Below are 11423 nucleotides of genomic sequence, written 5' to 3' on the forward strand. Positions count from 1 at the left end.
GTTTGCTGCGTTGTTCTGAATGATACCTTTAACAAACTAATAGTACACAGCTAGACTTAGCATCCCACAGAGAGTTTTAATCAAAACAGTCTATCCTAATCCAGTCAATCATCCTTGGATGAGAATAAAGCAATATTCTGGGGCTGAATCAAATGAATTGAACTGATTGACATATGTTTTGCAGTTGATAAATTTCATATATACTGGATCTTATATCCAGGTGCTACTAACTGAATAACCCCAAAGAACCAACTAACTCTTAACAGATTACAGCCACAATATTATAAAGGGAAGTCTGTTGTTGTTTGTATTGATAGACAGAAAGGTTGTAAGCTTGAAGCTTTTACAATTCAAATAGCCAAGAGACTTTCGAGAAGTCTCTACTCTCCCTCTTAGTTCAATACTCCCAAGATGCCCTTAGCTTCCTGTTTGCCTCCCTCCCCCTTTTATTTACAACTTCCACATAAGACAAAAGCATTAAACCAAAAAGCAATCAGCCAAGCCTCTGGTGTGGCTGCTACCTGCTGCAGTGGTTGTCTCCTCTTCCTTCTGGTGTACGTCTGTAGAGCAGGTGGATGTATAGCAATAACTTGTGATCTTATATCCAGTTACTGATGCCATAGGATATTATTTCAGGCTTTCCATATCTGATATATCACAGCCAAAACACATACACTGAAAATGTAACACGGAAACTTTGAATCTTTACGTGATTTTCCTGACAAGCCTTACTGTACCTTTCTGGGTCTGAATCTTCACACCCATATCAATCCATTGAGAAATCTTCCCCCGGCATTTCCTGTTATATAAGGTTTAGGGTCAAAAAAAATGTGGGAATGACTTTCGATGTCAGTTCCACATAAGAGACATGAACCATCAGTGTTAATGCCATGCTTTTATAGCCTGTCTATTGTCTTCAAACTTGTTATTCATAGCCTGTCTATTGTCTTCAAACTTGTTATGTCAGTTCCACATAAGAGACATGAACCATCAGATTTTATGATTAATGTTCTCTCGCGGTTTTGCCTCTTGAATAGTCCGTTGTAACTTTATTTGTTAATTAGTTTGTTGTTTGAGTACTAGCCATAACGCGGGTTTGGTTAAGTTTGGCAAGCAATGGAACTTGTGAGCTTTGACATTCTCTTATGCTGAATGTTGGTAAATTTATGTTTTGTCCAATATAAATCTTTTATGCATTACTGTAGTCATAGTCATCTTTGTGTTGCGTATCCCATTAGATTTTAATGCATGTAGAAGTTGTGAAAGAATGATACAAGCTAGTTCTGTGAGCTTTTAAGTGGAAGAATTATGTAGCTAGTTGTGCAAGTTTTGCAGCTCTCATATTGGCAGCATCGTACTGTTAGCTTTTAGTGTTTTTTGTGAGTTTTGAGGTGCTATGTTGGTTAATGCATGGGGGGCGGGGTTTAAGAAATCCAAATTAACCAAAATTATCGGTCTATTACTTGTTATATTTTGCTTTTACATTTTTCTTTATTTTGTTTTGAAGGTTGTTCAACGTGATAAAGGAGCAACAAAAGAATGAAGCAGCTTGGGACAGTTGAGCTTCATATTGGCTACTACGAACAATCGTCTGTAATAGCTAATTATTTTAGTCTTTATTATCTACTACGAACCATCGTCTACGAACAATCCTAGTTAGTTATTTTAGGCTTTTTTTTTCCCTTTTACTAGCTGTGAATTTTAGTTTCTCTAGACTTTATTAATTAGAAATATCAATGCACTATGGATTATATTTGTACGTAACGTACTTATTTCAATATTTCTATATATATACGTACAGGTGAAAACCTAGCTTACCAAAAAATTGTGGACATCTTATGATGTTGTGATCGTTTTATATTATGTTTTAAATTTCCCGCCATAACTTTTTGTGATGTCGCGGAAAAGCGTCATGAACAATGTGGATGTCAAATGATCTCTAGAATAAGGACTCAAAAGGGCGTCGACAAACCTTTTCAATCCAGGTTTAATCTTATTTTTCTCGACGCCAAGAAAACCAATACGACGATTTATAGCGTCGAGATTCTCGACGCACCTCCCATTGTCTGGACAGTTAAAGGCGTCGAGGTGCTCGACGCACCCACCATTGCCTGGACAATTAAAGTTGTCGAGGTAGTCGACGCATCCACCATTGCCTGGACAATTAAAGGCGTCGCCATTGTCGATGCCAAAATATACAGAAGACACTTTAAGGCGTAGCAATTGTGGACGCCTGATTCATAACCTGGACAGCTTAAGGCGTCGCAAGTCTGGACACCTAAAGGCGTTGCAAAATCTCGACTAAGAATTTCTCGACGCGGAGGGACAGGCGTCGAGGCCTTTTTTCTCGACGCCTTTAGGCGTCGCTAATAAGCTGAAAAAGCGTCGCCATAACACGGAAATTCTAGTAGTGTCTGGATCAGACTCATACTCCATATCCTCATTATTCTGTTGTAGCTCACTTTTCACTTCATCATTGTTAGTCTCTGGCTCAATCTTTGTGTCATTGGAGATCTCAATAGTAGGCTCAAGAATGATAGTATTAGGGTTCTCAATCTCAACAACATCATCATCACTATCCTCATCCATCTGAGTTTCTGTCTCATTATCTAATCCTGTAAGGTTGATGTTTTCCACAGTTTTACCATCATCAAAACATTCCTCCGCAAGCTCTATAATTGTGGTCATAATCTCCAAATCATATCTCCATCTACCATCTGGAGTACCATACTTGTAATAGTTAGGAATACCATTTTCCAAATGCATATCACGAAATCGATTCTTAAGCTCTATGTATGGGTTTCTAGAAGGTAAGCAATGAATAACCATTTCTTCCATAACATCTTTCTTCCTTAGTTCGGGCAGGTTCTGAACTGTAGCAAAATAGTTGCAAGCAAACTCGATCTTCTTCACATAAATGTGTGGGGTTTCACGATCTAGCTTCTCTAGGTTTCCTAGGTTTGCGTACTTTGAAATCAACATCTTAAATCCTGAAAATTAGCAACTACAAAGTCTTACTAAAGTGTTCCAAAAACAAGGTAAGTTCGTTGAGCCATACAATTTCAATGCACAAGTACATGCTTAATCATGAATCGTGATGCAATTAATCACATAAAGCAAAACAAGACATGATCAAACTTTAAGTAAAAGATCACATAATCAAGGCATAATCACATAAACACTTGATTAACAATGCATACTTAACTTAAATGCATACTTAGTCTAAATATGCCCTTCTTAATCTACCCTTTCCTCACTTAGAGTAAATAAAAAATTTCGAAATTAATTTAAATAAATAACTTCAAATATACACAAAATTATTAAAATTAAAATCGAAAATTTAAAATAACTAATCGAATAATTTCCTCAGAAGTGAACTTAAAATAAGTAATCGAATAATCTTCGACAAAGAAACACCCATAAGTGAACTTGATTATTGAAGTCACAAAGGATCCCTAATCCAGGTCATTGAAAGGTGGACGACCAATGACTAATGAAGATTAGATTGCAAGTAGATTCTTTAGTTCTGTTTCTTGAAACTAAATTGACTGGATGTCAGAATCTTTTGCATAGATACTTATTGGATCTTGTATCGGATTAACCATGAGAACACTTTAAGAGATTAAAGTCATGTCATAGGTAGTTCTCATTAATGGTGATTAGAACCATTCCTCAGAACATGAGCGATTATGTATGCTCGTTTGAGAATTAGTTCGTTTTGATGCTAGCTAAACGTCGCACCGTAAAAGGAGGCTATAAAAGCAGGTATTGGGCGTACTATGAATCAAATTAAGTGTTCATAGATTGCAAGAATGGATTTTCCTCCTATCTTTGATAGGATATGGTGTTGTTGTGTAACAAGGCCTCTCGTAGAGGTAGATACTGTAAAATGCATGGCCGTGCTCAGAATGGTTAAGGCTTAACCTTCTGTAAAAGTTTAACAGTTGAACTCTGTAATCTGAGAAACACTTCTGGACCTAATAAGGATGGCTTGGATCTTACCTTATGTTCAGTAAGTAACACTAAGTGACAAAGGAATGTGAATGCACACTTGTCTGAATGACAAGTGGGAGACTGAAGGAAATATGTCCTTCACCCAAGGTGCATTAAGTCTAATACCAAGGTTCAGATTAATTGCGAACAATTAATTCGGTGAGATCAAGTGATCGGAACAGCTAGCTGCACTACTACATTTCTTATCTGATGCAATGCCTAAAAACGTTGTATTAGGCATCAAAATCCGTCGCATTAGACCTAATGCGACGACAAATGACCCTTACATCCGGTGGCGTTGCATTAGGCCTAATGCGACGATCAGTGACCTAATGCAACGGGAAAATTAATACCGTCGCATTAGATAAACATCTAATGCGACGGTCCTTAGATGGGTGTCGCATTAGTTCTTTAGCTAATGCGATGGACATTTAAGCTAATGCGGCAGTTATTTTAGTTAATGCGACGGTTATTTTAGCTAATGCGACGGATATCTACAATGGCTTAAAGAAATAATGCAACACGTTTTAGCCTAATGCAACGGTAATTTATTGTCAAAATAAATCGATCTGTTGAGCACCTAATGCAACGGGTTCATTTATTGACAATAATAATTAAAATTATTATTCTAAATTAAGAAAGGATGTCAATAATAAAAGATTTTCATTGACTTAAAGAGTAATATTATAATATTAATGCCCATAGGACACATGCATTACAAAATAATCGTTCACTAATTAATTTAGTGTTTTTAATGACAAAATGCATAAAATTAAAATCCACATAAACAAATTCAACGTACATTACTAGAAATCACAAAATGACTCAAAAACAAACAAGAGCCTCCACCATGTCATTGCTAGATCTACATTTCTTCTCCATTTAGCTCACCATGCTCCTGCAAGTTTAAATCACGAATGGGCACAAGTTAGTGAGATGGTGCACTAGCTAAAACACGATAAATTAAATAATTTAACAAACTTCATATTTATTCAACTAAAGCATGAAATTTCAGACCCTAAACTTACTATGAGATGAGATGATGAATCTGTGCAGCAAACAATTCTATGAGATGATATATATTGGAAAAACCATTCTATGAGATGATGATTGTCAGAAATGTAGACAATATATATATATATGTCCAGCAAACAATATATATTTATTCAAAAGTGGTTACTGCAGAACCACTCAAAATAAACTGCAATTGAATCTAATATAACCAGCCAAATCAATTTCAGACCCTCAAACCATGTGAGTCTAGGTCTGCAAGGAGAAAAATCAGATAGTTAACTATTTTACCAGCATATCAACTTACAGAGGATTTAAAAAATAAATGAAACACAATGAGGATTTAAAAGTAAATTATAAAAGAAAGGGAGATGAAGTAGTCAATGTATGGCAGCCAGATTTCTGGGAAGATCTTGTAGCAGCTGTCAGGAGAGTATAATAGTGTTGTATGTCACCACCTCCCATCTATCCAGAAACAGTAAACATAGCATAAAGCAGAAACATTAAGCATCCCAGAAGGAACAATGCAAAACCGGAAGAAGAGCAGAACAATAACATCAGCAGGGGAAGAACATAAGCAGGAGGTGCAGGACAACATTTGCAGATCAGAATAGACAAGCAACTCCAAAACTGGTTAGAAGAACAGAATAACAAATAAGCAAGCAACAAAAGCAGTCTGAAGCAGGTACAACAACAAAGAAAATAACAGCAACACTTTCCTAATGTGCAGCAAACAGCCAAGCACAACATCAAAATTCAATATTAGTCAGCTAAGGTAAAAAAGCTCAAAACTCCAATCTGTATCATGTGCAACAACTATGAAGGTAGATCATTTCTTAAATTTTGGAACCGAACAGTAGCACAGTCCATAGTTTTCCCCATCTCAAGAAATAAACATTGCATACATTAGTCCATAGTTGTCCACTTCTTTTTAGAAGTTCAGAAGACAAAAAAAAAAGAAAAAAAAAAGAAGGGAGACAGAAATCAGATTTTGTATTAGAGAATGAGAAAATGCAACATAATATAATGCCAAAACAAATATATTACCTAGTTAATTGTCCTACTTGTCCCCCCGGACTGCCCGTTTTGCTCACTAACATGCGGCGACTAGATGCATCCTTTGGAATCGCTTTCACTAGCTGAAACACTACCAAGCATATGAATTTCCACAAACAGGTTTTACACTGCAGATATGAACTAAAGTGTAATAAGCTGAACTTTTAAATAGGGGGAAGAAAATGATAAACAACTACGGAAGCCTATACAAACATAAGTCACACAAATGTTATGCCAGCCATCTATTTTGTATGGGGGACATAATGGCAAATTAAACATAAAATCAGAGGAGTGGGTGAAGGAAGGATAAAGTACAACTACAGGTGTTTCTAATTCTTGATGATTCTAATAAAGAAAATATAAATTCTTGATGATTCTAATTCTGTTTTGTGCTGAGTAGGTATGCGGTAAAAAGAAACCAACCACAAAACTAAACCACCAAGAATAAACTAAACAACTACAACAAAACTCAGCAAACAAAATAAGGCTGCAAAAACATCAAACTCAAGCCTCATGGGATGAATAACATCAGCAGGATTCCCTTCGTAAATTGACATATCAAGTGACTGAAAACATAAATGCAGTAGGCACATGATTTATTAATCAGAAAAATGGTAATTTCACAATTGTACTTGATTAGTTATAAGGAGAAGGCCGGGGAAAGACCCATAAAGGTTAATGTACAAAGACGACTCTATTTGAAAAGACAAAGTATCATCACTTTGAAGGATAATGTACAACAGGAACTGATGAACTCGATCTAAAGAGTTGAAGGGAATAGATACCAAAAATAACAAGAGCAACTTCCAGAATCTACAAGAGTTATATGCCAGATTTCCAAGAGGATGCAAGCTGAAATATACCACCGTTTCCAGCTTCTCGTTCTACAATACCGAACTCTACGACAGTTCAGAAAAAAAAGAGTTAAAGGTTTATATGCAAATCCAAACACAAAGTTAAAGGTCCAAGCACATCTAAATGCTAATATATATATATATATATATATATATATATATATATATATATATATATATATATATATATATATATAGATTTTACAGCTGCATCATCGTTTTTATGATCAATAAAGCACAAAGAGCATGCAGTACGCTTTCTCCAAAGATATGCACAAAGTTATCCTTTTATCAAATTGTAAAAAAATGTATTATCTGATTATTTAGTCACAATAGAAGCCTCCTTATAAGCCCCATCATTTAAACGAGAACTTTGATCTTAAACCCTCGTTACTTACCGGGTACACCTAGTGTTAACAAAGCGTAGACAAAACTTTATTAGTGCTCATTTGCTCATTTTGAGATGATTTTTTTTCAATCTAATTAAGCAAATATTTTGTAGATGAGTAATAACATAGACTTGAGTAAACCTAACTTTAACCCCTAGGAATACCCATAAAATTCGACATGATATAAACCAAGTGACTGACAACTAACATCATCCAGTAACATAACATTGCATTCCCCAAAAATGGAGTACTAGTTGCCTCAGTATAGCATAGAGAATTCAGTCACTAGGATGAACGTACATTTGGAAATTGATATCATACAAGCATATGATAAACATAAATCCAAGTCAGTGAAATATGATCAATACCGTGAGAATCCCTCAAAATCACACAAATCTGAGGAGGTGTCAAACCTTTCTTCACAATCTCAGCAATCCAACCAAAAGAGCTGCCAATAACATAAAAAAGGATTAAACTCAGGACTGTTTTCATAAACTCAGGACTGTTTTCATCTTTCAACTATTAGGCCTTCCATCATCAAAATTTAGTAAAACTAAATCAAATCTTTCAAATTTACAGAATATCAATCAATATTAAACTTTGAGAATTTCGACAAATGTGTAAAAAAGGGGGAAAAACAATATCGAACCAAACCCTCACAAAATTATCCAAATTCATACTATTAATACACAAACCTGAATTGTGAATCAATTACTTACCGTGAATTACTCGGCTGGTTTAAGGAGAATTTGTCCTGGTAAGTTGCTCCAATTCAACCCTCTGACTCGATTAAGCGACGTGAGAGAGAGAATTTTCGCAACCAATGGCTAGACCTTGCAAGAAATTCGATTACGCCTCGGACCAAATTGTGAATTGAAGATCAACTCCATAGACCTTTCGAAACCCTAACTTTGTAAATTCGATTAAGCTCGGACCAAATTGTGAATTGCAGATCAAATCACCTTTCGAAACCCTAACTTTGTAAACGCTCTTAGTCTCTCTCCTCTATATTTCTTTGTGAAGGAAATAATGCCCTTGGTCCAAGTATGCATTCTATGATAAGTCTAATAAATGCGGTTCAGTATTACTTAACAAGTTAATAATTCAGTGAGATCAAGTGAGCTGAATGCCTAGCTAGAGGCCGCTTCAGTTCAAGTGGAATTAATGATATTAATCCACAGCTTACTCTTGACTGAACCCGTAGGGTCACACAAATAGTACGTAAACGGATCAAGTATTTAATGGCATTAAATACTCCATCTATGAATATTCGGAATCGACGGATCTTGGTTTCAGTGGGAGCTGAGATCGTCACAGGCAAGAAATGAATACTCCGGAAACGATGATATTGCCGGAAACGGAAATATGGATCGTATCGGAAATATAAATATTATCCAAGTCGTAGATGTTGCCGGAAACGGAAACATGGTACGTATCGGAAAATATTATCGGAAATGGAAATATTGCCAGAATCGGAAATATTGCCGGAAACGGAAATATTGTCAGAATCGGAAATATTATCGGAATCGGAAAATAATTCCGGAAACGGAAATATTAAATATTTGTTCGAAACGGAAATTAATTCCGGAATCGGAAATGTTAAATATTGTTCGTATCGGAAATGAATTCCGAAATCGGAAATTTAATCGGAAGCGTATCGTACGAATAAGCATCGGACGAGGCCTGCCGGACGAGGGCCCAGCTCGAAGCCAGGCCATCGCCCAGCAAGCCAAACGCGCGCCACAAGCCCAGCCAAGGCAGCGCCCAGGCCTACCGCAAGGCAGGCCCAGCGCGCGCCAAGGCCGCGGCTGCGTGGGCCTCGCTGCGTGGGCTTCTGCTCGCACGCACGCGCATGGGCGGCCCATCGTGGCTGCCGTGTGTGTGTGTGTGTGAGTTTGTGTTCATGCACGATTCCTAAAACGTGCAGAGTTCGGTTAATGATTAAATTCCTAATTCTATTTGATAAATTAATTAATTAGAGTTCTTGTAGGATTCTAAGTTTAATTAATTCGTATCCTAATAGGATTCCAATTCTCTTTCCATACCCCTATAAATATGTGGCCTGGGTTCACAATTTATAACGAGTTTTCAAGTATTCAAAGTGAGTTTTTGAGAGAAAAATTCAGTCACACATCTTGCTCAAAAGTGCCGAAAATTTATAGTACCTTAGGGGCGATTCTAGTTGGTCAATCTTAAGGCGGATCCGAACGTGCTGTGGACTATCTACGGAGGGACGACACTTGGAGTCCTAAAGACTTGTTCTTGTTCGGTTCGGGCGCAGCTAGGGAAGGCACGCAACAAAGAGTATGCATCTAAATTATGCTATATGATTATGTGTAAATAATATGTATTCCTGGCTTAATGGTTGTTTCCGCATGATTTATGAATTGTCATATGTATCATAACCTAACAGTGGTATCACGAGCCTCTTATTATTTTCATAATCTAAATTGCATGAACATGGTTAAATATTACAAATTTGCAAGAATTAAAAGGGGTGATTAATTTTCGTAATTGTTAATTAATTGCAAATTGCGTTTATTTAATTATACGTACGCAGTTTTTCGGCAGTTTCTTCGTTACTCATCCAAATCGAGTGATTTTTGTGTCAATTCCGCATGTAAAAGGCATTCTAAAATTTTGACAAAACTAGTATTTTTCTGCCGAACCCAGAATTCTCAAATTCGAAGCCTAACTATGACTTTTCGAAGGTTTTAGTTTTTCGAATGCAAAATTTCGTAAATTTAAGATGTTAAATTAAATATTTGCGATTCTTGTTGATAAATCTTGAATTTTTGATTGACCTACTGTATATGTTTAACAAGTTTGAATGCCTAGCCTTGTTAATTATGCAATCTAATTTGTAATTATGATTAATTAGTTGAAAATTAGAATAATTTAGAATTAATTTGATTTTCATAATTAATTATAATTTAATTAGAAACCTATGATTAAAAACCACCATAAAAATTGTAAATTTATGATTAATTTTAAATTTTTATGACCTAGGCTTGAATCCATGACAATCGGAAATCAATTGAATAATAAATTTTCGATTTTTTCGCCCTAAAATTATGAAATTAATATTAATTTATTAATTTGTCATTAATTTTAAATATAAATTTTAAATTTTTATGCGATTCGTTCATATAACTTGCACACACAAAGCAATGGACGCTTCGTGTTACCCTTAAGGGGTGTTGTATAGTGCGGGCATGCGACGACGAGCAAGGGAGCTCGTCGCCCGTGCGGCACGAATGCAATGAGCAAGGGCATGGTGCACGAGCACAAGGCAACAGCCCTGCCTTGTGTCGTGGGCCACGAGCTATGGACGAATGGGCATGGGCGAAGGCAAGGCACGACAGTCGCGTGTGGGCAGCAAGCGAGCTGCGCCACAACGCGCACTGCTTCGCGCAAGCGCGCGCAAGCTCGCGTGCCACGAGCGCTGCGCCCAGCGTCGATCGCGCGCAGCGAGCGATGGCTCGCGCACAGCGAGCGATGGCTCGCGTGCATCGAGCGATGGAGCGCGCACAGCAAGCGCTGGCGAGCGCGCACAGCGAGCGATGGCTCGCGTGCATCGAGCGCTGGCGCGCGCGCAGCGAGCACCACTTGTGCGATGGCTTGCGATGGGAAGATGCAGCAGCTATGCGACGAGCGCATGGGCTGCGCGCACATGGCCAGCGATGGCTGTGTGCATGTGGCCCATGGGCGTGCGATGCGTAGGGTGTTTGCGTTGCGATTAGATCGTTTTGAATGTTTAATTTGAAATTTTCAGTTTACGTAATTTTAATTAATTTTAAAATTAATAATTTAAATTATTTTCTTGGATTTTAATTTTGAATATTGTAATTATAATAAATTTTATTTATTCTAATTATTTTACTAAAATTAAAATCATGAATTAATTTAAATACGACTGAAATTAAATTAAACTTTTTGGATTCAATTATAAATTTATATGAGCTTTAAATTTTAATTAAATTTGTATGTTTCCGGTTAGACTTGAAATACATTTTTATGTTTAAAATTAGTAAAGCATATGAATTTATTGGTTTAAGTGGGAGCGCTTTTTAGTCATAAACTCTTGATTAGGTCTACGAATCCTTAAGGTTAAAACAAC

The 11423-nt window shown here is 36.7% G+C and overlaps 1 long non-coding RNA gene across 3 annotated transcripts; it reads right to left on the bottom strand.

Moving 5' to 3' along the window:
- Nucleotides 1–4639: 4639 nt before the first annotated feature.
- LOC110777477 (uncharacterized) lies at nt 4640–8304 on the bottom strand. Of its 3 annotated transcripts, XR_008920927.1 has the most exons (5): nt 8023–8304; nt 7672–7751; nt 6052–6959; nt 5022–5634; nt 4640–4891 (listed from the first exon to the last, which is right to left on the bottom strand). It is a non-coding gene; the product is annotated as an uncharacterized lncRNA (long non-coding RNA). The 3 variants fall into 3 exon arrangements; XR_008920925.1 differs by lacking the exon at nt 5022–5634; XR_008920926.1 differs by having other exon boundaries at nt 4640–5634.
- Nucleotides 8305–11423: the final 3119 nt, after the last annotated feature.

Source organism: Spinacia oleracea, chromosome 5 (assembly GCF_020520425.1).
Source record: "Spinacia oleracea cultivar Varoflay chromosome 5, BTI_SOV_V1, whole genome shotgun sequence".
NCBI classification, from domain to species: domain Eukaryota; kingdom Viridiplantae; phylum Streptophyta; class Magnoliopsida; order Caryophyllales; family Amaranthaceae; genus Spinacia; species Spinacia oleracea.